This window comes from Bombina bombina, chromosome 4 (assembly GCF_027579735.1).
Source record: "Bombina bombina isolate aBomBom1 chromosome 4, aBomBom1.pri, whole genome shotgun sequence".
In the NCBI taxonomy this organism is placed as follows: domain Eukaryota; kingdom Metazoa; phylum Chordata; class Amphibia; order Anura; family Bombinatoridae; genus Bombina; species Bombina bombina.
In genome coordinates this window covers 1098309246-1098333832 of record NC_069502.1, presented here as the reverse complement: position 1 = coordinate 1098333832, position 24587 = coordinate 1098309246, and positions in this window count along the sequence as shown.

The following is a 24587-nucleotide window of genomic DNA, read 5'->3' as shown; positions in this document are numbered from 1 at the left end:
ATTTTACAGGTAAGTATTTAGCTTTAAATAGGAATAAGTTATTTAATAAGAGTTAATTTATTTCGTTAGATGTAAATTATATTTAAGTTAGGGGGGTGTTAGTGTTAGGGTTAGACTTAGCTTTAGGGGTTAATACATTTATTAGAATAGCGGTGAGCTCCAGTCGGCAGATTAGGGGTTAATGTTTGAAGTTAGGTGTAATACTATTTATTATAGGGTTAGTGAGGCGGATTAGGGGTTAATAACTTTATTATAGTAGCGCTCAGGTCCCCTCGGCAGATTAGGGGTTAATAAGTGTAGGCAGGTGTCGGCGATGTTGAGGGGGGCAGATTAGGGGTTAATAAATATAATATAGGGGTCGGCGGTGTAAGGGGCAGCAGATTAGGGGTACATAGGGATAACGTAGGTTGCGGCGGTTTACGGAGCGGCAGATTAGGGGTTAAAAACAAAATGCAGGGGTCAGCGATAGCGGGGGCGGCAGATTAGGGGTTAATAAGTGTAAGGGTAGGGGCGTTTAGACTCGGGGTACATGTTAGAGTGTTAGGTGCAGACTTAGGAAGTGTTTCCCCATAGGAAACAATGGGGCTGCATTAGGAGCTGAACGCTGCTTTTTTGCAGGTGTTAGGTTTTTTTTTCAGCTCAAACAGTCCCATTGTTTCCTATGGGAGAATCGTGCACGAGCACGTTTTTGAGGCTGGCCGCGTCCGTAAGCAACTCTGGTATCGAGAGTTGCATTTGCGGTAAAAATGCTCCACGCTCCTTTTTTGGAGCCTAACGCAGCATTTGTTTGAACTCTCGATACCAGAGTTAAATTTATGGTGCGGCCAGAAAAAAGCCCGCGGAGCGTTAACAGCCCTTTTACCGCCAAACTCCAAATCTAGGCCTGAGTTTAAAATATTAATTAACCTAACAACTATTTTACTAAAATTAAAATAACTACCAATTAAATAAACTAAATTACACATTAATATAAACCTAACAATAATAAAAAAATTAAAATCTAAAATTACAAAAAATAAAAAATACAAAATTACAAAAAATAACAAACTCTAAATTACAAAAAATAACAAACAAAATTATCCAAAATAAAAACAATTACACCTATAATAATAATAATAATAATAGCCCTATAAAAATAAAAAAGCCCTCCCAAAATAAAAAAAACCCTAGTCTACAATAAACTACCAACAGCCCTTAAAAGGGCATTTTGTAGGGCATTGCCCTAAAGAAATCAGCTCTTTTACCTGTAAACAAATACAAAGACCCCCCAACAGTAAAACCCACCACCCAACCAACCCCCCAAAATAAAAAACCTAACTCTAACAAAAACCTAAGGTACCCATTGCCCTGAAAATGGCATTTGTATGGGCATTGCCCTTAAAAGGGCATTTAGCTCTTTTGCATTGCCCTTAAAAGTGCATTTAGCTCTTTTAAAAAAGCCCAAACCCTAATCCAAAAAAAAAAACCACCCAAAAAAAGTAAAAAAAAAGCCTAACACTAACCCCTGACGATCCACTTACAGTTTCTGAAGTCCGGACATGCAGGCGGCGAGAAGTCTTCATCCAGGCAGCGAGGTATTCATCCATCCAGGTGACGACTTCTATCTTCATCCCGGTGGCATCTTCAATCTTCATACGGTCACCGCCATACAATGAATCTTCAATGCTTAGACTTTTCAAAATGGTGTCCCTTGCATTCCTATTGGCTGATTTGATTTTTGAAATTCAAATCAGTCAATAGGATAAGCTACTGAAATCCTACTGGCTGTTCAAATCAGCCAATAGGATGAGAGCTACTGAAATTCTATTGGCTATTCAAATAAGCCAATAAAATTTCAGTAGCTCTCATCCTATGGACTGATTTGAATTTCAAAAATCAAATCAGCCAATAGGAATGCAAGGGACGCCATTTGAAAAGGTTCCTTTGCATTGAAGATTCAGTGTACGTTGGCGACCATATGAAGAGGACGATCCACACTGAAAGTCTTGAAGGATGAACCCGCTCTGCACCTCCGGGATGAAAATAGAAGACGCCGCCAGGATGAAGATAGAAGATGCCAACTGGATGAAGATAGAAGATGCCGCCTGGATGAAGATAGAAGATGCTGCCTGGATAAAGATAGAAGAAGCTGCCTGGATGGATGAAGACCTCGCCGCCTGGATGAAGACTTCTTGCCACCTGGATTTCCGGACTTCAGAAACTGTAAGTGAATCTTCGGGGGTTAGTGTTAATTTTTTTAAAAAAAATTTTGGGTGGGTTTTCTTTTTAGATTAGGTTTTGGGCTTTTTTAAAAGAGCTAAATGCTCTTTTAAGGGCAATGCAAAATTGTTAAATGCCCTTTTAAGGGCGTCTTTGTATTTTAAGGGTCTTTGTATTTTTTACAGGTATGTGGGTTTTACTGTAAAAGCTCACTCAGTCCATCACTCTGGGCTGAGTTTTGCCTGTTAACTTTGTATGCTCACCTTGTTCCAGAGACTCTTGAATACTTACGTTGTACCTGCCTATGTTCCCCTGGTTCCAGAGACCTAGCATACTTACCTGATACCTGTGTATGCTCACCTTGTTCCAGAGACCAAGCATACTTACCTTGCACCTGCTGCATATGCTCACCTGGTTCCTGAAAGCTAAGCAGACTTGTCTGATACCTGTGTATGCTCACCTTGTTCCAAAGACAAAGCATACTTAACTTGCACCTGCGTATGCTCACTGGTTTCCTGAAAGCCAAGAAGACTTGCCTGATATCTGTGCCTGTTGATAAACCTGTGTCTACCATACCAGTGTCAACTTTCCTCAGACCAGCTGTGCCTGCTGTACCTATCTGGTATTCTGTGATAGTCTCACCAACAGTACCAGCTGTGTATTCTGTGCCGGATGAGAAACCAGTGTGTGCTTTCACTAGCTGTGCGTGCTATACTTACCATGTGTCCTGTGACAACCTCAACCTTTACTGTTAAATGTAAGCACCAGTGCCAATTAGACTTTGTTACTGCTAATTACTTAAACTATTCTAAACCTTGTATTGGACTTTAATGTTCTGTATAGGGCCTATGTTCAAAATTGCTGTTTCTATGATATTCAATCTGTTCTTTTTGCTTATCAATCAGTAAACCTTTCAAAAAGACTTTCATTGTTCTACGTATCTGTTCCTGCAATCTGAGTTTCAACCACCTTAACTTCCTCACACCTATACTTTCAATTGATATAATGACCACCTATTATGTTGAAAGTTATAATTTTTCCTCGAGCAAAATCCAAAAGTGCACTAGAATATTTAGTGCAAATTCAAGCCTGAAATAAACAGTAAGGGTTAAAAAAAGTTGCACAGAACACACACACACGTATATATATATATATTTGAATAAAAGAATGATCACCAGCGCTAAAACTTCAGAAACTCTAATGATAAAAAATGTGCAATAAACTTAGTGGTCTAGAGAATAAATGTTATGCCACTGTATATCCACCCAGTATATTTGTTTTATCGGAGATGTATCAAACCACATAAAAAATAATGGATGATATCTATGTGGGTAATCATGCTGCATGTAATTGATACAGTGAACCCTGTTAGAAAATGTATTAATAAAGAGAAAATCAAAATACTGTCCAGCGCACAGAATAAATCCCTACATATGGTATATATGAACACACATCAAATATGGTAATATACAACTAATACGATAATTTATTCCTAATAGCCCAAGAGAGCTACATAAGGAGACACAGGAGAAGTGTTCCCACCTTCATTCGAGTGCATAAATTACCTCATATAATTGAGGTAACATCTGGTAAGAAGATCACCTTCTACTGTTTACTACAGTTCAGCACTAAACTATTAGGAATTAATTATCCTCATAATACCAACGTATTAGTTGTATATTACCATATTTGATGTGTGCTCATATATACCATATGTAGGGATTTATTCTGTGCGCTGGACAGTATTTTGATTTTCTCTTTATTACTCGCTCTCTCTATATATATATATGTGTATAAAGGAAGAAAAAATATAAACATAAAATGATATGGTTGCATAAGTGTGCACACCCTTAAACTAATACTTGGTTGAAACACCTTTTGATTTTATTACAGCACTCAGTCTTTTTGGGTATGAGTCTATCAGCATGGCTTGGCAAGATCTGCCCACTCTTCTTTGCAAAAACAATCCAAATCTGTCAGTTTGAGAGGGCATCTCCTGTACACAGCCCTCTTCAGATGACTCCACAGATTTTCAATCGTATTCAGGTCTGGGCTCTGGCTGGGCCATTCCAAAACTTTAATCTTCTTCTGGTGAAGCCATTCCTTTGTTGATTTGGATGTATGCTTTGGGTAGTTGTCATGCTGAAAGATGAAGTTCCTCTTCATGTTCAGCTTTCTAGCAGAAGCCTGAAGGTGTTGTGCCAATATTGACTGGTATTTGGAACTATTCATAATTCCCTCTAGTTTAACTAAGGCCCCAGTTCCAGCTGAAGAAAAACAGCCCCAAATTTTTTTTGCTTTTTGTGATGTGCAGTGTTTTGTTTTTTTGCGCCAAACATATCTTTTGGAATTATGGCCAAAAAGTTCAACCTTGGTTTCATCAGACCATAACACCTTTTCCCACATGCTTTTGGGAGACTTCAGATGTGTTTTTGCAAAATGTATAGTGAAGAAGTTGAAGCAGCACCAACTTAAAGTTTTCCTTATATTTTTATTGCATCAGAGACATATAAAAACAACAACGACGTTTCGGTCAGAACCTGACCTTTATCATGTTATACAAACAAATGACAAAACCACTCCTTATGTAGCCATAATAGGCGGGGTTACTACCTGTACAGGTGTGAGACTAATAATTAACCCTCTGTGTCTATACATCAGGGAGACTTTCCTTCATGCTCCCTCTAGTGGTTAAGTCAATTTCCTCTTATCAACTTATAGTAACCTGGAAGATACAATATAACATACATATTCATTAATATAGTGATCATCTTAAGTTAGTACATACATATAAATATATACAAAATTTACATAGTCTGTCCAAACATACAAAATGTTATTCATAATCTAAATAATTCATAGTCACTAACAACAGAAAATGAGGAACTTAAACAAAAATCCTATACAGCTTTTTTCTCTAATAAGTAGAGCCAATAACAAAGTTTTATAGAGTGTCAGTACAGTTATTCAAATGGTTATTGAAGGGTAATTTGCCAATCTATTTCCTTATTCATTCCATGGGGTATAAGTGATTGTAAGGTGTATATCCAGTATGTTTCCCTTGATTTTAAAATTTGCTGTCTATCACCCCCTCTCCTAGGTTTTCTTATCTGTTCTATAACCTGATATCTCAACTGTGAAATAGTATGTCCTGCCTGTAGAAAGTGGTTTGATACAGGAGCATCCCTATTATTACAACGTATATTGGACTTATGTTCCACAATCCGGTCCCTTACCCTTCTGGTGGATTCACCTATATAAATCTTAGAACACGGACATTTAATTAAATATATTACATAATCTGTGTTACATGTAAAGAAACCTGGAATTTTAAATTTTCTACCAGTTAGTGGGTGTGAAAAGGAATCCCCTTTGATTATATTGCCACAATTGCAGCAACCCAGGCATGGAAAACAACCTAGTTTGGGGGTAGAGATATATGTCTGTGTTTGTTTCTTGCCAGACCCCAAGTCTGCTCTTACTAGGGCATCCTTTAGATTCCTACATCTCCTGTATGCAGGCATGGGGGGCACCTCAAATTCTTTTATTTGAGGATTGAGGTTTTTAATAATAGGCCAATGTCTTTTAATCACTTTATTAATCTCTGTACTTAGTGTGTTATATTGAGAAACAAATACCATACGTTTATCATCCTGTTTATCTTTTACTTTAGTACCCCTAAGGATAGCATGTCTAGGAATCTTGTTAACCTCTTCAATCTGTTTCTGTATTAGGGATTTAGGAAAGCCCCTTTCAATAAACATATTTCCCATTCCCATTAGTCTGGTCTGCACCTTATCCTCATCTGAAACTATTTTCCTCACTCTCAATAATTGACTCTTGGGTAGACTTCTTATAAGTGGTGGTGGATGAGCACTCTCAAACCTTAAGAGACTATTTCTATCACTTTCTTTTCTATAGATATCCACCTCAAGAAGCCTCCCATTTTTTATCACAGTAGTGTCAAGGAAAGCTATTGATTCTTCACTAAATGTGAGTTTAAATTTGATGTGTCTAGTGGATACATTAAGATCTGCTACAAATTCCTGTAGTGAGTCGATGTCGCCCCCCCCATATGCCAAATACATCATCTATGTACCTGAACCAACATAATCCATACTGTAAAAACAGTTTATTCTTGTACACGAACTTCTCCTCATATATACTCATGAAGATGTTGGCATATGTGGGGGCGACATTCGACCCCATAGCAGTACCCTGACACTGTAAGTAATATTGGTCCTTAAAGAGAAAATAATTACAATACAATACCAATTGGAGTAATTCCAATATAAATTCACATTGAATTGTAGATAATATACCATTCGTGCAAACAGCCTGTTTAATGGCTCCAAGGCCACTCACATGAGTGATTGAGGTATATAAGCTGTTTACATCAAGGGTATATAAAATGAATTTATCACTCTCCATCCCCAATTCCTCAAGTTTAGTAAGAAAGTCTCCTGTATCTTTAAGGTAGGACATTGTCTGCATAGCCAGTGGTCTGAGAACTTTATCTAAATAGATAGAAACATTTGTCAATAATGAGTTAGTACTAGCCACAATAGGGCGGCCTGGAGGTGCCTCCCTATTTTTGTGTATCTTGGGCAACGTATAGAACACAGGTGTTACATATTTTTCAGGTACAAAAAATCTATGTTCCTTTTCTGTTATTAAACCGTTCACCATTGCCTTATTGATACACTTAATCAGTTCACGTTTAACTTCTAGACTTGGGTCTCTATTCAGTGGTTTATAAATTTCTTTATCACCAAGTTGTCCCTCAATTTCCTGAACATAATATACCCTGTCTAGGATAACTGTGGCCCCGCCCTTATCCGCAGGTTTACAAATGATATCAACATTGTTCTTTAAGTTAGTCAAAGCATTATTCTCTACCTTTGTGAAATTACCCTGTAAGTATTTATTCCCCCCAATTGGGGCCTTGTTCTTTTTCTGTAATAACTCAATATCTCTTAGGACAAGCTGCATAAAAGTTTCAACACTATTGTTACATACAGATGGATTAAAGTTACTTTTAACTCTCAAATTTAAATTCTTAAGTGATAACACATTATCATCATGTAACACTGCAGCATCTACATTTTGATTATCCCCAAGGGGTGACTGTATCTGTCCAAAAAAAGTCTTTAGCTTAATGTTACGAAAAAAGTAATGAAGGTCCTTATGCAGTGTAAAAAAATCACACTTTGATACCGGACAAAAAGACAGTCCCTTGTTAATCACATTTTTCTCTACATCTGTTAAGGAATAGTTAGAGATGTTTACCGTCAATTCCGCCTGCCTTGATACCGTGTCTTCCTCTGCGTTTTTTTCTCCGTTTTTTTCTCCTTGGGACCAGTATTCGTTGTACCTGTGCTTGTTTTTCCGGTGGTGTTTCCTACCACCTCTGCGGTACCTTCTGAGTCCCCCGCCGACGAGTCGTTCGTTGATGACGTTGACGTAGAGCTTACGCCTGTGTCGCGTGTGCGACGTTGTCGTCTCCAATTGGTAAAGCCCTGTCGCCTTCTATCATCGTGAGGGGTATCCACAGACCATCTGTATACGGAACCATTCCGGTAATCTTCTTCATCCCTCTGAAATTTCTGGCGTTTCCGGGTCTCAATTATTTTTTTCATCTCTTGGATATTTGTATTTACAGAGGACAGCAACTTATCCATGTCTTCTGCTGACATCATTGCTCTCAAGGAACTCTCAAGGCGTGCAAGCTCCTCCTTCTGCGCATCCAGGTCCCTCTGTAGATAGTCCACGGTAAGTACCAGGAGATCAAATGAACATTTGTTCAAAATGTGTGTAAACTTTTCACAGTACTCCTTATTCTCCCTCAGGAGTGTAGGTCTCACGTTCATGCGAAGGCCTCTTGGGATCCGGCGTACCCTATGGTATTCAGCTAATGTAGTCGCATGGAGACCATAGGACAAATTCTTTTTAGACAGTTTCTCATATTCCTTAGTTGATATTTCCGTAGGTGCAGTTTGTAAAAAGTTCCTCGAACCTTGCACCAAAGTAGTGATGCGTGCTGCTTCCAGGTCACTGTAAGCAAAAGTCTGTGACTCAGTCTCTGAAATGTTTTTCTCCATATTGGACATATATTCGTCTGGGAGTGCAGAGGGTTTAGTGCAGTAGTATAATGTAGAAAGAACAGAAAAACCCAGCACTCATCAACCAGACCCAAGGTGCACGCTAGTGGGGTCCTTGCACTCACCCCAATCAAAGGTATAGTGAAGAAGTTGAAGCAGCACCAACTTAAAGTTTTCCTTATATTTTTATTGCATCAGAGACATATAAAAACAACAACAACGTTTCGGTCAGAACCTGACCTTAATCATGTTATACAAACAAATGACAAAACCACTCCTTATGTAGCCATAATAGGCGGGGTTACTACCTGTACAGGTGTGAGACTAATAATTAACCCTCTGTGTCTATACATCAGGGAGACTTTCCTTCATGCTCCCTCTAGTGGTTAAGTCAATTTCCTCTTATCAACTTATAGTAACCTGGAAGATACAATATAACATACATATTCATTAATATAGTGATCATCTTAAGTTAGTACATACATATAAATATATACAAAATTTACATAGTCTGTCCAAACATACAAAATGTTATTCATAATCTAAATAATTCATAGTCACTAACAACAGAAAATGAGGAACTTAAACAAAAATCCTATACAGCTTTTTTCTCTAATAAGTAGAGCCAATAACAAAGTTTTATAGAGTGTCAGTACAGTTATTCAAATGGTTATTGAAGGGTAATTTGCCAATCTATTTCCTTATTCATTCCATGGGGTATAAGTGATTGTAAGGTGTATATCCAGTATGTTTCCCTTGATTTTAAAATTTGCTGTCTATCACCCCCTCTCCTAGGTTTTCTTATCTGTTCTATAACCTGATATCTCAACTGTGAAATAGTATGTCCTGCCTGTAGAAAGTGGTTTGATACAGGAGCATCCCTATTATTACAACGTATATTGGACTTATGTTCCACAATCCGGTCCCTTACCCTTCTGGTGGATTCACCTATATAAATCTTAGAACACGGACATTTAATTAAATATATTACATAATCTGTGTTACATGTAAAGAAACCTGGAATTTTAAATTTTCTACCAGTTAGTGGGTGTGAAAAGGAATCCCCTTTGATTATATTGCCACAATTGCAGCAACCCAGGCATGGAAAACAACCTAGTTTGGGGGTAGAGATATATGTCTGTGTTTGTTTCTTGCCAGACCCCAAGTCTGCTCTTACTAGGGCATCCTTTAGATTGTAACACAGATTATGTAATATATTTAATTAAATGTCCGTGTTCTAAGATTTATATAGGTGAATCCACCAGAAGGGTAAGGGACCGGATTGTGGAACATAAGTCCAATATACGTTGTAATAATAGGGATGCTCCTGTATCAAACCACTTTCTACAGGCAGGACATACTATTTCACAGTTGAGATATCAGGTTATAGAACAGATAAGAAAACCTAGGAGAGGGGGTGATAGACAGCAAATTTTAAAATCAAGGGAAACATACTGGATATACACCTTACAATCACTTATACCCCATGGAATGAATAAGGAAATAGATTGGCAAATTACCCTTCAATAACCATTTAAATAACTGTACTGACACTCTATAAAACTTTGTTATTGGCTCTACTTATTAGAGAAAAAAGCTGTATAGGATTTTTGTTTAAGTTCCTCATTTTCTGTTGTTAGTGACTATGAATTATTTAGATTATGAATAACATTTTGTATGTTTGGACAGACTATGTAAATTTTGTATATATTTATATGTATGTACTAACTTAAGATGATCACTATATTAATGAATATGTATGTTATATTGTATCTTCCAGGTTACTATAAGTTGATAAGAGGAAATTGACTTAACCACTAGAGGGAGCATGAAGGAAAGTCTCCCTGATGTATAGACACAGAGGGTTAATTATTAGTCTCACACCTGTACAGGTAGTAACCCCGCCTATTATGGCTACATAAGGAGTGGTTTTGTCATTTGTTTGTATAACATGATTAAGGTCAGGTTCTGACCGAAACTTCGTTGTTGTTTTTATATGTCTCTGATGCAATAAAAATATAAGGAAAACTTTAAGTTGGTGCTGCTTCAACTTCTTCACTATACCTTTGATTGGGGTGAGTGCAAGGACCCCACTAGCATGCACCTTGGGTCTGGTTGATGAGTGCTGGGTTTTTCTGTTCTTTGCAAAATGTAGCCTGGCTTGGATGTTTTTCTTTGTAAGAAAAGGCTTTCATCTTGCCACTCTACCCCATAGCCCAGACATATTAAGTATACGTGAGATTGTTGTCACATGTACCACACAGCCAGTACTTGCCAGATATTCCTACAGCTCCTTTAATGTTGCTGTAGGCCTCTTGGTAGCCTCCCAGACCAGTTTTCTTCTCGGCTTTTCATCAATTTTGGAGTGACGTCCAGTTCTTGGTAATGTCACTGTTGTGCCATATTTTCTCCACTTGATGATGACTGTCTTCACTGTGTTCCATGGTATATCTAATGCCTTGGAAATTCTTTTGTACCCTTCTCCTGACTGATACCTTTTAACAATGAGATCCCTCTGATGCTTTGGAAGCTCTCTGTGGACCATGGCTTTTGCTGAGGGATGTGACTAAGAAAATTTCAGGAAAGATCAAATAGAGCAGCTGAACTTTATTTGGGGTTAATCAGAGGCACTTTAAATGATGGCAGGTGTATGCTGACTCCTATTTAACATGATTTTGAATGTGATTGCTTAATTCTGAACACAGCTACATTCCCAGTTATAAGAGGGTGTGCACACTTATGCACCCATATTAATTTAGTTTGTTTTCTTCCCTCCAGCTAAAAGATTTCAGTTTGTTTTTCAATTGAGTTGTACAGTTTATAGGTCACATTAAAGGTGGAAAAAGTTCTGAAATGATTTATCTTTGTCTCATTTTCTTTACATCACGCTATTGTGAATATGTCATATTGTTTGTGAGAGTGGGGGTTAGTTTTTTTAAAAAAAATTTATGTCTCCATTGACTTCTATGGGGGAATGCAAAAACGTGATTGCAATTTTCAAATTTCAACTTTAATCAAGATTTGGGTTACCGCTAGAGCAAAATAAAATGTTTTACTTGTAATACGAGTGCAACCCAACTAGTGCAAAAAGCTTAACTCAGATCAGAAAAAAATATATACTGCGCCACTTGTAATCTAGCCCTGTATGTCTAAATATGTGTAGATATCCGAAGTCCTGAAGTTAGTGCACATTGAACTTATACGCTAACTTTTTACTTTCAACATTTTACTTTGAGCTTAGTTAGTAAAAGAGCAGAAAAAAATACCTGCCCCAATCTGGCCCTAAATGCCATACAATTCTGGGCATTTGGTGTGTGCACCATCCGAAGAGGCCTCTATAGTTTTTGAGAACCTAAGCAAACAATGGACAACCAAATATCATTCAAAGAGCCACATATGAGGTACCAATTGGACCAACAGCAAAAAAGTTTAAATCCACTGTATGTGTGGGAGAGGTGATACCTCAGACATCTACGTTTTTACTTGTACTTCCTATACCAGGAATTTACTTATAAACAGCACACAATTAACAGCTGCCATTATTATATTTGTAGTTCTGGGCAACCCATTGCTGGCATTTATTAACACTAGGAGAGTGTTGAAATATTTAGCAACAAATACTGTTCTATAAACATGTGTTTAACCCCAAAGAAATAGGTTAAATATATAATTAAAGTCCATTCCTAAGCTGAAGATTGACGGCTATGCATGTATGGTGCTTATTGCTTATCAGTTGTGGCTGAATCAAAAGCAGCAGTCCATTGCATATACTGTATATGCTCAATTCTTAATCGTACTGTAACTTTATAGTTGTCCAGGACTAATGGATAATTCCAAGCCTGTGTATAACGAACATGTCATGTTGGGCAGCATTCATTGGTTTGCAATTCATTATTATTCATATCTTCCCAATAAAAAAGAGGTGAGGCCAACAGTTGAACAGTTGCACAGGCTACATTCATAGATCTGTAGCAATAAGATAAGGCTTTTATTAAACAGCTGCTTATTTCAGCAGTTGCTTCCTGTTTTTGTATGTTATTACTGACCTTTGTAAATGCAAAAAGCGTTAAACAGTTATTACCATCTTTATCCACTTATCAGCCACTGACTTTTGCAATCGGTCTATTCCTTTGAAATTTAAGCAGGATATTGATCAGCGTTATTGGAATTTAAGCTCAAATATGAGCTTAGAAAATATTAACTTATTGCAAGACTCATAAAAAGAGAATAGATATAACTAGAATTTATTTTGAAGAAGCCACAGGTGAGAACGGCGCTGTATCTAAATAATTTAAATTATGATAAAGACTATTTTCTTTTATTTACATTCTCAATTGAGAATTTGTTGACTATTATCTCTTTCGAGATAATTATACATAGATTTGAAAATATGTTTATTCATTCGATTTATGAAAAACCTTACAGTAAAAAAAAAAAATATGCTTTAAAAATATTTAGGTGTTTATTTTTATTTGAGTTGGTATTTTAGTAATAGTTATTTTAATATTTAATGTTAGATTACAGTAAAATAAAAATGAACTTATGTTGATGCTGATATTTAAAGTAAAAAATATATAGATTTATGTGATAAATATTTTTTTAAGAACAAAAATACTTATCCAAATATTTCTTCATTATTATTATGATAATAATTATTTTTTCAAATCTACTTATAGTATATAGCGTTACAACACAAGTATATATAATATAGACTTTTTAATTCTCTATATTTTCATTTTTTATTAAAAAAAAAAAAAAAAGAAAGAAAAGAATTAAGTGCATGTCAGAAATTTCAATCTCAGTGCGTCTATTTTTTTCTGCACAGCAAAAAACTTCACATATAATATTTTAATCTTGAAATTGCAATTCATTTTTGTTAATATTATTATAAAATCTACATGCATGTTAACAGCTATTGTAAACATAATGTCCTGCAGAATAAGATAGAAACATTAGTATTTGGAGAAGTGCATTTAAAATAAAACCGCTAATGTGCAGCCATAATATTTGTGACTTAAATATTAATATTATTTATTATGAACATCAGTTATTATATGAGAATGCAAATCATGGATGAAATTTTCATTATTTGCATATAACCTGTGCATTACATGCCAAAAATGTATATATTTATTGTAAGATGCTACTTCTAGGTAAAAAAATAAATAAAGAATAATATGTGGGGGGGGGGGGGTTCTGTTTGAATTTAAGGCGTAAAAGAGAAATTACAAAATGTTCTAATGATCTATAGGAACTAAAATATCTATTGCTAATAGTTAAAGGGACAGTATACACCCATTTTTTTTTAACTGCATGTAATATACACTACTATAAAGAATAATATGCACAGATACTAATATAAAAATACTGTATAAAACCTATTAAAAACTTATTTAGAAGCTCCCAATTTAGCACTGTTGATGAGGTTAGTCTGAGACAACCACTGAAAGGGGCTCTCCAGTGCACATGAAAAGACCCATTATACAAGCAGAAGCAATCTGCAGTCTGTATACATCAGTGTACATCTAAAACAATGGGGCTTGGTTAGGAGTCTGAAAATCAGCACAGTATTATTTAAAAATAATAAAAACTATACATTTTTACAAAAATACACCCAGATGGTCTATATAAATAGATAATCTACAAAACATTAATGCAAAGAGAAATCTGTGTACAATGTCCCTTTAAGAAGTCTAATTATAGTCATGATAATAGAGGCATTAAATTTATGGTGCACAGATACATGTTTGATGATGAATTGACAATTTACAATTATTTGAAAGATTAACAATGAACATTTGAAGTTCTTTCTTGGTGAAATGTTTGAATATTAATGTATTATAGATAAGGAAAATAATTAAAGAGGCATTAAATACATTACATGTTAAAGCAAAACATTTAATTAAAACCTTTTTTAAACTGATATTGGAACAGGGAATGCATTTATCTAGACTGCCAATACTCAAGAATGAACTTCTTGCATGACGATTAATACTTTAGTTTCGCTTTTACAATTATACAATACCCTCTTTAAAATACAATAATAAAATATATTAAAATTGTATTTGGAAAGCACAGCTAGTCCAACTATAATTTTGTAGAATATAGAGCCATGGCCACACATGATGACATATACTATTGTACCCAACCATCATGCATTTAGCAAAATTATCACCTCTTTTTCCTGCCACTTAACCTACACTATTTAGGTTCCAGTTACACAAAGTAAAACTGGAGTCCACCTGAACCTCATCCAGAGATCCGGAGTCATGCCTGAAAACAGCAAGCCTGCATATTTTAAATAGAAACATTAGTTGGCCAATTAAAGGAACAGTCTAGTTAAAATTAAATTTTCATGATTCAGATAGGGCATGAAGTTTTAAACAACTTTTCAGTTTACTTTTATCATCAAATTTTCTTTGTTCTCTTGGTATTCTTGTTAATTTATAAGCCCTTAAAGGCCACCTCTTATCTAAGTGCATTTTGACAATTTTTAACAGCTAAACACTGCTAGTTCATGTGTGCTATACAGATAACTGTGCTCACTCCAGTGAAGTTATTTATGAGTCAGCACTGTTTGGCTAAAATGCAAATCTGTTAAAAGAACTGAGATAAGGGAGCAGTCTGCAGAGGCTTAGATACAAGGTAATCACAGAGGTAAAAGGAATATTAATATAACCGTGTTAGTTATGCAAAACTGGATATGGGTAATAAAGGGATTATCTTTTTAAACAATAAAAATTCTGGGGTAGACTGTCCCTTTACCCAAACAAACCATCTCTCTGGCTTCAATAGTTTTTAAAGGAACAGGAAGCCCCTACATTTTCTTTCATGATTTGGATAGAACATACAATTTGAAACAACTTTCCAATATAGATCTATTATAAAATTTGCTTCCTTCTCTTGTTATCCTTTGCTAAAGCAAAGAAGTGCAATAGCATTGCACTTCTGGCAGCTGGCTTAACATATCTAGTTAGCCAATTACAAGAGATAAATGTGGGCAGGCACCAATCAGTTTCTTGACATTACATACTCTATTTGAATCATGCAAGTTTAATTTGGACTTTCCTATTCCTTTACTACGTTAGAAACCAAAACAAATGTGTTAGTGCCCACAGGGGGAAAAATTTACTTTACTAATTTAGAGCAGCTTGGTGCCCTTGCATTTTATCGGAAACTTTAGTAATGAATTGAGGTGCATTCAGCATCAGTTAGCCACAGAAACAAAAGTAGGGCTGTTATTTGTTTTCTGTGCTACGTCTCTTTGTTACAGAGGATAAATTATGCCCATTTTAGCTCCTCTTTGACTGAGGCAAAGGAAACAGCTCATTTAGTAGCAAAAGATATCATGAGCGTGAATTGTTTCTATTAACTTCTGGTGTGGTTGGTTTAGTCCTAGTAGTTGTGGGGATACAGTGACATTCCTATCTTCTGTTGGCTGGACATGGCTGGACAATATTCATAAAAGGGTCCAGTGAAGTAGAAAAAAAAATCAAATCAATTAGTGGACAGATTCTTTCTAAAAGTTTTAAAATTATATCACAATTTGTATTTTATGTGATTTGTTACCAGCAATTGGAATCAGCCAATGTCAGGTTAAAGTTGTTGTTCTTATTGAACTAATTTTTAAATGGCTTTATTAATATACTTTTGGAACTAATTTATGTTGTTTAATATATTCTTGAAATACATTTTACAGTTTTGCCATTATAATATATATCATTTCCTGCATTACAGTCTATGAAGACACCTGTATATAAAAAAGGTATCAAACCTGTGTTGCTCACAAATCTTAAGGGGTGTTTCTTATCAAACATATGAAAACAATCCCAGCAAATAAACATTTTAAAATATACAAATTGCATGAGAAAATGATAGCTTAAAGGGACAATGTGCTATGAAATTTGGTTCCCCATACTGTGCTCCAGACGACTTGTTATACCTACTGCAGAGTTTTAAATGTATGGGAAATTGTTTATTCATGTTTATTTTTCTATTTTATATAACTGGTTTTGTTCATTAAACCATCACCTTTCGTTTTCAAATGAAAATGGACTGAGCCTGCAGGAAAAGCAGATCTGCTAATGTTATCTATTTCTAATCACACAGCCTAAATAGTTAGGTATTGAAATAGGTATTGACTAAGGGGTTCAAGGAACACAGCCAGCTATTTTCCCAACACGAAAATGTCGTAGCCCCCACTGGGAGATTGATCAGTGCCATTGTCTCCTGTTTACATAGCTCTTCTACAGAAAATATGTTTAGTATTCATATTTTCAGGGTAGATGTTGGGTTTCTACAGGCAAAATCAGCTATATCAAATACAAAATAAAAGTAAAGGAGCCGTTTGCAACCAATTACATATAGCAGCTAAAATGAACAATTGGGAGCACTTTAAAGGGGAGAACATCATAGCGCACAATGTCCCTTTAAAGGGATATTTAAATTTACAGGAAATGCATAGTTGTGCACAAACGTGCATAAACTCAAAAAGCTTTTTTGTAAGCTCAATAGCATCAGATTGAAACAATTCAACCAGTAATGCATTTCAAATGACCTTCTTTTAGATAAAGCAAAAGAAAATACTTACTTTAATACCCCATTTAATACACTAATACAATGTTCTGTGGAAACCCAATCTTTTATGCGTTAAAATGAATGTTTTGTTCCTTACATTGCCAGAAAATATTATTTACATTTCATTTTATATATTAGTACAGCAACTTCTTATCCTGTTTAATCATCAATAGAAAATATATTTTCTCTCACTGTAATTAACAAACTATCTATAGTAAAGTAAAATATTAATATATCTTTGTGTTAAGCATAATAAAGTTTGTGTTGGGTATAACGATCTCCCTCTATCTTATCTAGCTCAATATTTACAGATCAATGTCTGACAATCCATAGGTAAGGAATGATTGTCAGAAGGGTAACTGAGGTTCAAACTAAATGTTTTTTTACTAACATAAAATTATTGCATCATTTTTTATTATTAATGAACTAGAAGAAGCAAAGTAAAACATAACATATGACTACATTTATTCTGCTTAAATACATAATCAAATTAAATATTCAAGTCAGCATTATTCTCTCTCTCTCTATATATATATATATATATATAATGTGTCTGTGTGTATGTATGTTTTTATATACAGTATATATATGTATATATACACACATACATATAATACAGAAAAGGTAGAAGCTGCACTCTCACAAACCAAAAATGACAACAACCAGGCTGAAAACAGGGGAAATAAATAGAAAGTATACACACCGCACTTGCTGGGTTTCTGATAAACTTCAGTATTTCTTTATTCTGGTGACATTTTAAGAATATTCTCCCCTTCCTCAGAGGTCCTCCCCTTGGTTTCAGGAAGGGGGATTTATCCTTGAAACGTCACAAGAAGATATATATATATATATATATATATATATATATATATATGTGTGTGTGTATATATATATATATATATATATATATACAGTATCTCAGAAATGACACTTTTCTACAATGTAAAGTAGTGAGTATATAACAGTGTACATTTGCTGTCCCCTCAAAATAACTCAACACTCAGCCATTAATGTCTAAACAGTTGGCAACAAAAGTGAGTATACCCCTAAAGTGGAAATGTCCAAATTGGGCCCAAGTGTCAATATTTTGTGTGGCCACCATTATTTTCCAGCACTGTCTTAACCCTCTTGGGCATGGAGTTCACCAGAGCTTCACAGGTTGCCACTGGAGTCCTCTTCCACTCCTCCATGACAACATCAGGGAGCTGGTGGATGTTAGAGACCTTGCGCTCCCCCATCTACCATTTGAGGATCCCCCACAGATGCTCAATAGGGTTTAGGTCTGGAGACATGCTTGGCCAGTCCATCACCTTTACCTTCAGCTTCTTTAGCAAGGCAGTGGTTGTCTTGGAGGTGTGTTTGGGGTCGTTATGTTGGAATACTGCCCTGTGGCCCAGTCTTCAAAGGGAGGGGATCATACTCTGCTTCAGTATTTCACAGTACATGTTGGCATTTATGGTTCCCTCAACGAACTGTAGCTCCCCAATGCCAGCAGCACTCATGCAGGCCAAGACCATGACACTCCCACCACCATGCTTGACTGTAGGCAAGACACACTTGTATTTGTACTCCTCACATGGTTGCCGCCACACACTCTTGACACCATCTGAACCAAATAAGTTTATCTTGATCTTATCGGACCACAGGACATGGTTCCAGTAATCCATGTCCTTAGTCTGCTTGTCTTCAGCAAACTGTGTGTTGGCTTTCTTGTGCATCATCTTTAGAAGAGGCTTCCTTCTGGGATGACAGCCATGCAGACCAATTTGATGCAGTGTCATGACATTTCCACTTAGGGGTGTACTCACTTTTGTTGCCAACAGTTTAGACATTAATGGCTGTGTGTTGAGTTATTTTGAGGGGAATTTTACACTGTTATACAGGATGTACACTCACTACTTTACATTGTAGCAAAGTGTCATTTCTTCAGTGTTGTCACATGAAAAGATATAATTAAATATTTACAAAAAAGTGAGGGGTGTACTCACTTTTGTGAGATACTGTATAAATATATATATATATATATATATATATATATATATATATATATATATATATATATATATATAGACAGAGAGAGAGAGAGAGAGAGAGATTGTATGTTACAATTTGTATTAGCTGCTGTAATAGAAGTAATATTTTTTAATCATTAGTTCATTTATTTTCTTTCTTTTCAAAGCTTTGTGAACACTGAAATGAGATTGCAGAGGATGGAACAAACAAGGCCCTTAAATGCATGTTTAAGGTGGTACATTTATGCTATGCATGGATATGTTTGCGAAATCATGTTTACAGCAGCATGGGACTTTTATTTTACATTAAATTGGCAACTCATTGGTGTCAGCAGTATTTGGGCATTCTTTATTTATGGGACTGCAATTTTCATTGTGGAAAAAATGTATTTTATGCTGAAGAACAAATGCCATCTCTTTGTAAGATGTTTAATTTACACTCTGTGGACATACGCGTGGGAGTTTTCCACTGGCTATATTTTGAAAAGATTTAACGCCTGCCCATGGGACTATTCACACTTTCCTGGGAATTTTATGGGTCTCATTACCTTGGAGTATGCATTTCCATGGTTCTTTGCATGTATCATAGTTGAGTGTGTGGTGATCAGGAATACTTTACTTTTGAGATTTCCTGACCATGAAAATCACACAAAGGACAAAGGACTGTGAAATTCATACAATATTGCTAGTTTTGGAAACATACTTACAGTTTGACTCTAATTTATATATATCTAACAGTCTGTGAGTGTGTGTATATTTATATATATATATATATAAATATATATAAATATATATATATATATATATATATATATATATATATATATATATAGTATTTATATATAGATAACATAAATATAGATCTTGCCATGCACTCACTCCTACTTCATCATAGTGCCTGAGTGCATCCATAAATTCATCCATACAAAGTACACTTATTGAATGACACTTACAGGTCTTGTATTAAAGTTCGTTTTAATAATCATCCATTAAAAAACAAGTCACAAGTCGACGTTTCTGCTTACGCAAAAAAACTTTTTCAAGACATCAATTTTCAAAGATCAGAATACATATCACAATTTTCAAAGATCAGAATACATATCATGGCATGGCATATATATATATATATATATATATATATATATATATATATACACACACACACACACACACACACAATATATATATATATATATATATATATATATACTACCCCCATTTCTAAAAAAGTTGGACAGTATGGAAAAGGCAAAAACAAACAAACAAAAAGATTTATTTGAAAATTCAATTAACCCTGTACTATATTGAAAACACATTAATAACACATTATTTGATGTTTTACTTTGTAAAGGTAATATATTTTTCTAATCTGATGACTGCAACACGTTCCAAAAAAGTTGGGACAAGGGCAATTTAGAACTAATAGCGATGTGACAAGCTGAAATAAGAAGGTGATGTGAAACAGGTGAAGCTATCGTGTAATCATAGTATATAAGGAGCCTCCAAAAAAGGCCTAGTACTTCAAGAGCAAGGATGGGTTGAGGCTTGCCTATCTGCCAACAGATGCGTCAGCGAATAATCTCAAACTTTGAGAACAACATTCCCCAAAGACAAATCAGTAGGATTTTGATAATTTCACCTTCTACTGTGCACAATATAATCGGTCAAATCTCGATGCGTAAAGTGAAAGGCCGAAAACCACTTCTAAATGCACGCGATCTCCGATCCCTCAGATGTCACTGTCTCAAAAACGGTTATGAATCTTGGTAATACTTTGGTAAACTTTTGTCAGTTAACACCATTCGCCACTGCATCCACAGATACAAGTTAAGGCTTTACTATGCAAAGCAGAAATCATATTGAAACACTGTCCAGAAGTGCCACCGACTTCTCTGGGCTCAGTCTCATCTGAGACAGTAGCACAGTGGAATCGTGTTTTGTGGTCCAATGAGTCAACATTTCAAATAGTTTTTGAAAAAACATAATTTATGTAAGAACTTACCTGATAAATTCATTTCTTTCATATTAGCAAGAGTCCATGAGCTAGTGACGTATGGGATATACATTCCTACCAGGAGGGGCAAAGTTTCCCAAACCTCAAAATGCCTATAAATACACCCCTCACCACACCCACAATTCAGTTTAACGAATAGCCAAGAAGTGGGGTGATAAAAAAGTGCGAAGCATATAAAATAAGGAATTGGAATAATTGTGCTTTATACAAAATCATAACCACCACAAAAAAAGGGCGGGCCTCATGGACTCTTGCTAATATGAAAGAAATGAATTTATCAGGTAAGTTCTTACATAAATTATGTTTTCTTTCATGTAATTAGCAAGAGTCCATGAGCTAGTGACGTATGGGATAATGACTACCCAAGATGTGGATCTTTCCACACAAGAGTCACTAGAGAGGGAGGGATAAAATAAAGACAGCCAATTCCTGCTGAAAATAATCCACACCCAAAATAAAGTTTAACGAAAAACATAAGCAGAAGATTCAAACTGAAACCGCTGCCTGAAGTACTTTTCTACCAAAAACTGCTTCAGAAGAAGAAAATACATCAAAATGGTAGAATTTAGTAAAAGTATGCAAAGAGGACCAAGTTGCTGCTTTGCAAATCTGGTCAGCCGAAGCTTCATTCCTAAACGCCCAGGAAGTAGAAACTGACCTAGTAGAATGAGCTGTAATTCTCTGAGGCGGAGTTTTACCCGACTCAACATAGGCAAGATGAATTAAAGATTTCAACCAAGATGCCAAAGAAATGGCAGAAGCTTTCTGGCCTTTTCTAGAACCGGAAAAGATAACAAATAGACTAGAAGTCTTACGGAAAGATTTCGTAGCTTCAACATAATATTTAAAAGCTCTAACAACATCCAAAGAATGCAACGATTTCTCCTTAGAATTCTTAGGATTAGGACATAATGAAGGAACCACAATTTCTCTACTAATGTTGTTGGAATTCACAACTTTAGGTAAAAATTCAAAAGAAGTTCGCAACACTGCCTTATCCTGATGAAAAATCAGAAAAGGAGACTCACAAGAAAGAGCAGATAATTCAGAAACTCTTCTGGCAGAAGAGATGGCCAAAAGGAACAAAACTTTCCAAGAAAGTAATTTAATGTCCAATGAATGCATAGGTTCAAACGGAGGAGCTTGAAGAGCTCCCAGAACCAAATTCAAACTCCAAGGAGGAGAAATTGACTTAATGACAGGTTTTATACGAACCAAAGCTTGTACAAAACAATGAATATCAGGAAGAATAGCAATCTTTCTGTGAAAAAGAACAGAAAGAGCAGAGATTTGTCCTTTCAAAGAACTTGCGGACAAACCCTTATCTAGACCATCCTGAAGAAACTGTAAAATTCTCGGTATTCTAAAAGAATGCCAAGAAAATGATGAGAAAGACACCAAGAAATATAAGTCTTCCAGACTCTATAATATATCTCTCGAGATACAGATTTACGAGCCTGTAACATAGTATTAATCACAGAGTCAGAGAAACCTCTTTGACCAAGAATCAAGCGTTCAATCTCCATACCTTTAAATTTAAGGATTTCAGATCCTGATGGAAAAAAGGACCTTGTGACAGAAGGTCTGGTCTTAACGAAAGAGTCCACGGTTGGTAAGAGGCCATCCGGACAAGATCCGCATACCAAACCTGTGAGGCCATGCCGGAGCTACCAGCAGAACAAACGAGCATTCCTTCAGAATCTTGGAGATTACTCTTGGAAGAAGAACTAGAGGCGGAAAGATATAGGCAGGATGATACTTCCAAGGAAGTGATAATGCATCCACTGCCTCCGCCTGAGGATCCCGGGATCTGGACAGATACCTGGGAAGTTTCTTGTTTAGATGGGACGCCATCAGATCTATTTCTGGAAGTTCCCACATTTGAACAATCTGAAGAAATACCTCTGGGTGAAGAGACCATTCGCCCGGATGCAACGTTTGGCGACTGAGATAATCCGCTTCCCAATTGTCTATACCTGGGATATGAACCGCAGAGATTAGACAGGAGCTGGATTCCGCCCAAACCAAAATTCGAGATACTTCTTTCATAGCCAGAGGACTGTGAGTCCCTCCTTGATGATTGATGTATGCCACAGTTGTGACATTGTCCGTCTGAAAACAAATGAACGATTCTCTCTTCAGAAGAGGCCAAAACTGAAGAGCTCTGAAAATTGCACGGAGTTCCAAAATATTGATCGTAATCTCACCTCCTGAGATTCCCAAACTCCTTGTGCCGTCAGAGATCCCCACACAGCTCCCCAACCTGTGAGACTTGCATCTGTTGAAATTACAGTCCAGGTTGGAAGCACAAAAGAAGCCCCCTGAATTAAACGATGGTGATCTGTCCACCATGTTAGAGAGTGTCGAACAATCGGTTTTAAAGATATTGTTTGAGATATCTTTGTGTAATCCTTGCACCATTGCTCCAGCATACAGAGCTGAAGAGGTCGCATGTGAAACCGAGCAAAGGGGATCGCGTCCGATGCAGCAGTCATAAGACCTAGAATTTCCATGCATAAGGCTACCGAAGGGAATGATTGTGACTGAAGGTTTCGACAAGCTGCAATCAATTTTAGACGTCTCTTGTCTGTTAAAGACAGAGTCATGGACACTGAATCTATCTGGAAACCCAGAAAGGTTACCCTTGTCTGAGGAATCAAAGAACTTTTTGGTAAATTGATCCTCCAACCATGATCTTGAAGAAACAACACAAGTCGATTCGTATGAGATTCTGCTAAATGTAAAGACTGAGCAAGTACCAAGATATCGTCCAAATAAGGAAATACCACAATACCCTGTTCTCTGATTACAGACAGAAGGGCACCGAGAACCTTTGTAAAAATTCTTGGAGCTGTAGCTAGGCCAAACGGCAGAGCCACAAACTGGTAATGCTTGTCCAGAAAAGAGAATCTCAGGAACTGATAATGATCTGGATGAATCGGAATATGCAGATATGCATCCTGTAAATCTATTGTGGACATATAATTCCCTTGCTGAACAAAAGGCAAGATAGTCCTTACAGTTACCATCTTGAACGTTGGTATCCTTACATAACGATTCAATATTTTTAGATCCAGAACTGGTCTGAAGGAATTCTCCTTCTTTGGTACAATGAAGAGATTTGAATAAAACCCCATCCCCTGTTCCGGAACTGGAACTGGCATAATTACTCCAGTCAACTCTAGATCTGAAACACAATTCAGAAATGCTTGAGCTTTTACTGGATTTACTGGGACACGGGGAAAGAAAAAATCTCTTTGCAGGAGGTCTCATCTTGAAACCAATTCTGTACCCTTCTGAAACAATGCTCTGAATCCAAAGATTGTGAACAGAATTGATCCAAATTTCCTTGAAAAAAACGTAACCTGCCCCCTACCAGCTGAGCTGGAATGAGGGCCGCACCTTCATGTGGACTTAGAAGCAGGCTTTGCCTTTCTAGCTGGCTTGGATTTATTCCAGACTGGAGATGGTTTCCAAACTGAAACTGCTCCTGAGGATGAAGGATCAGGCTTTTGTTCTTTGTTGAAACGAAAGGAACGAAAACGATTATTAGCCCTGTTTTTACCTTTAGATTTTTTATCCTGTGGTAAAAAAGTTCCTTTCCCACCAGTAACAGTTGAAATAATGGAATCCAACTGAGAACCAAATAATTTGTTACCCTGGAAAGAAATGGTAAGTAAAGTT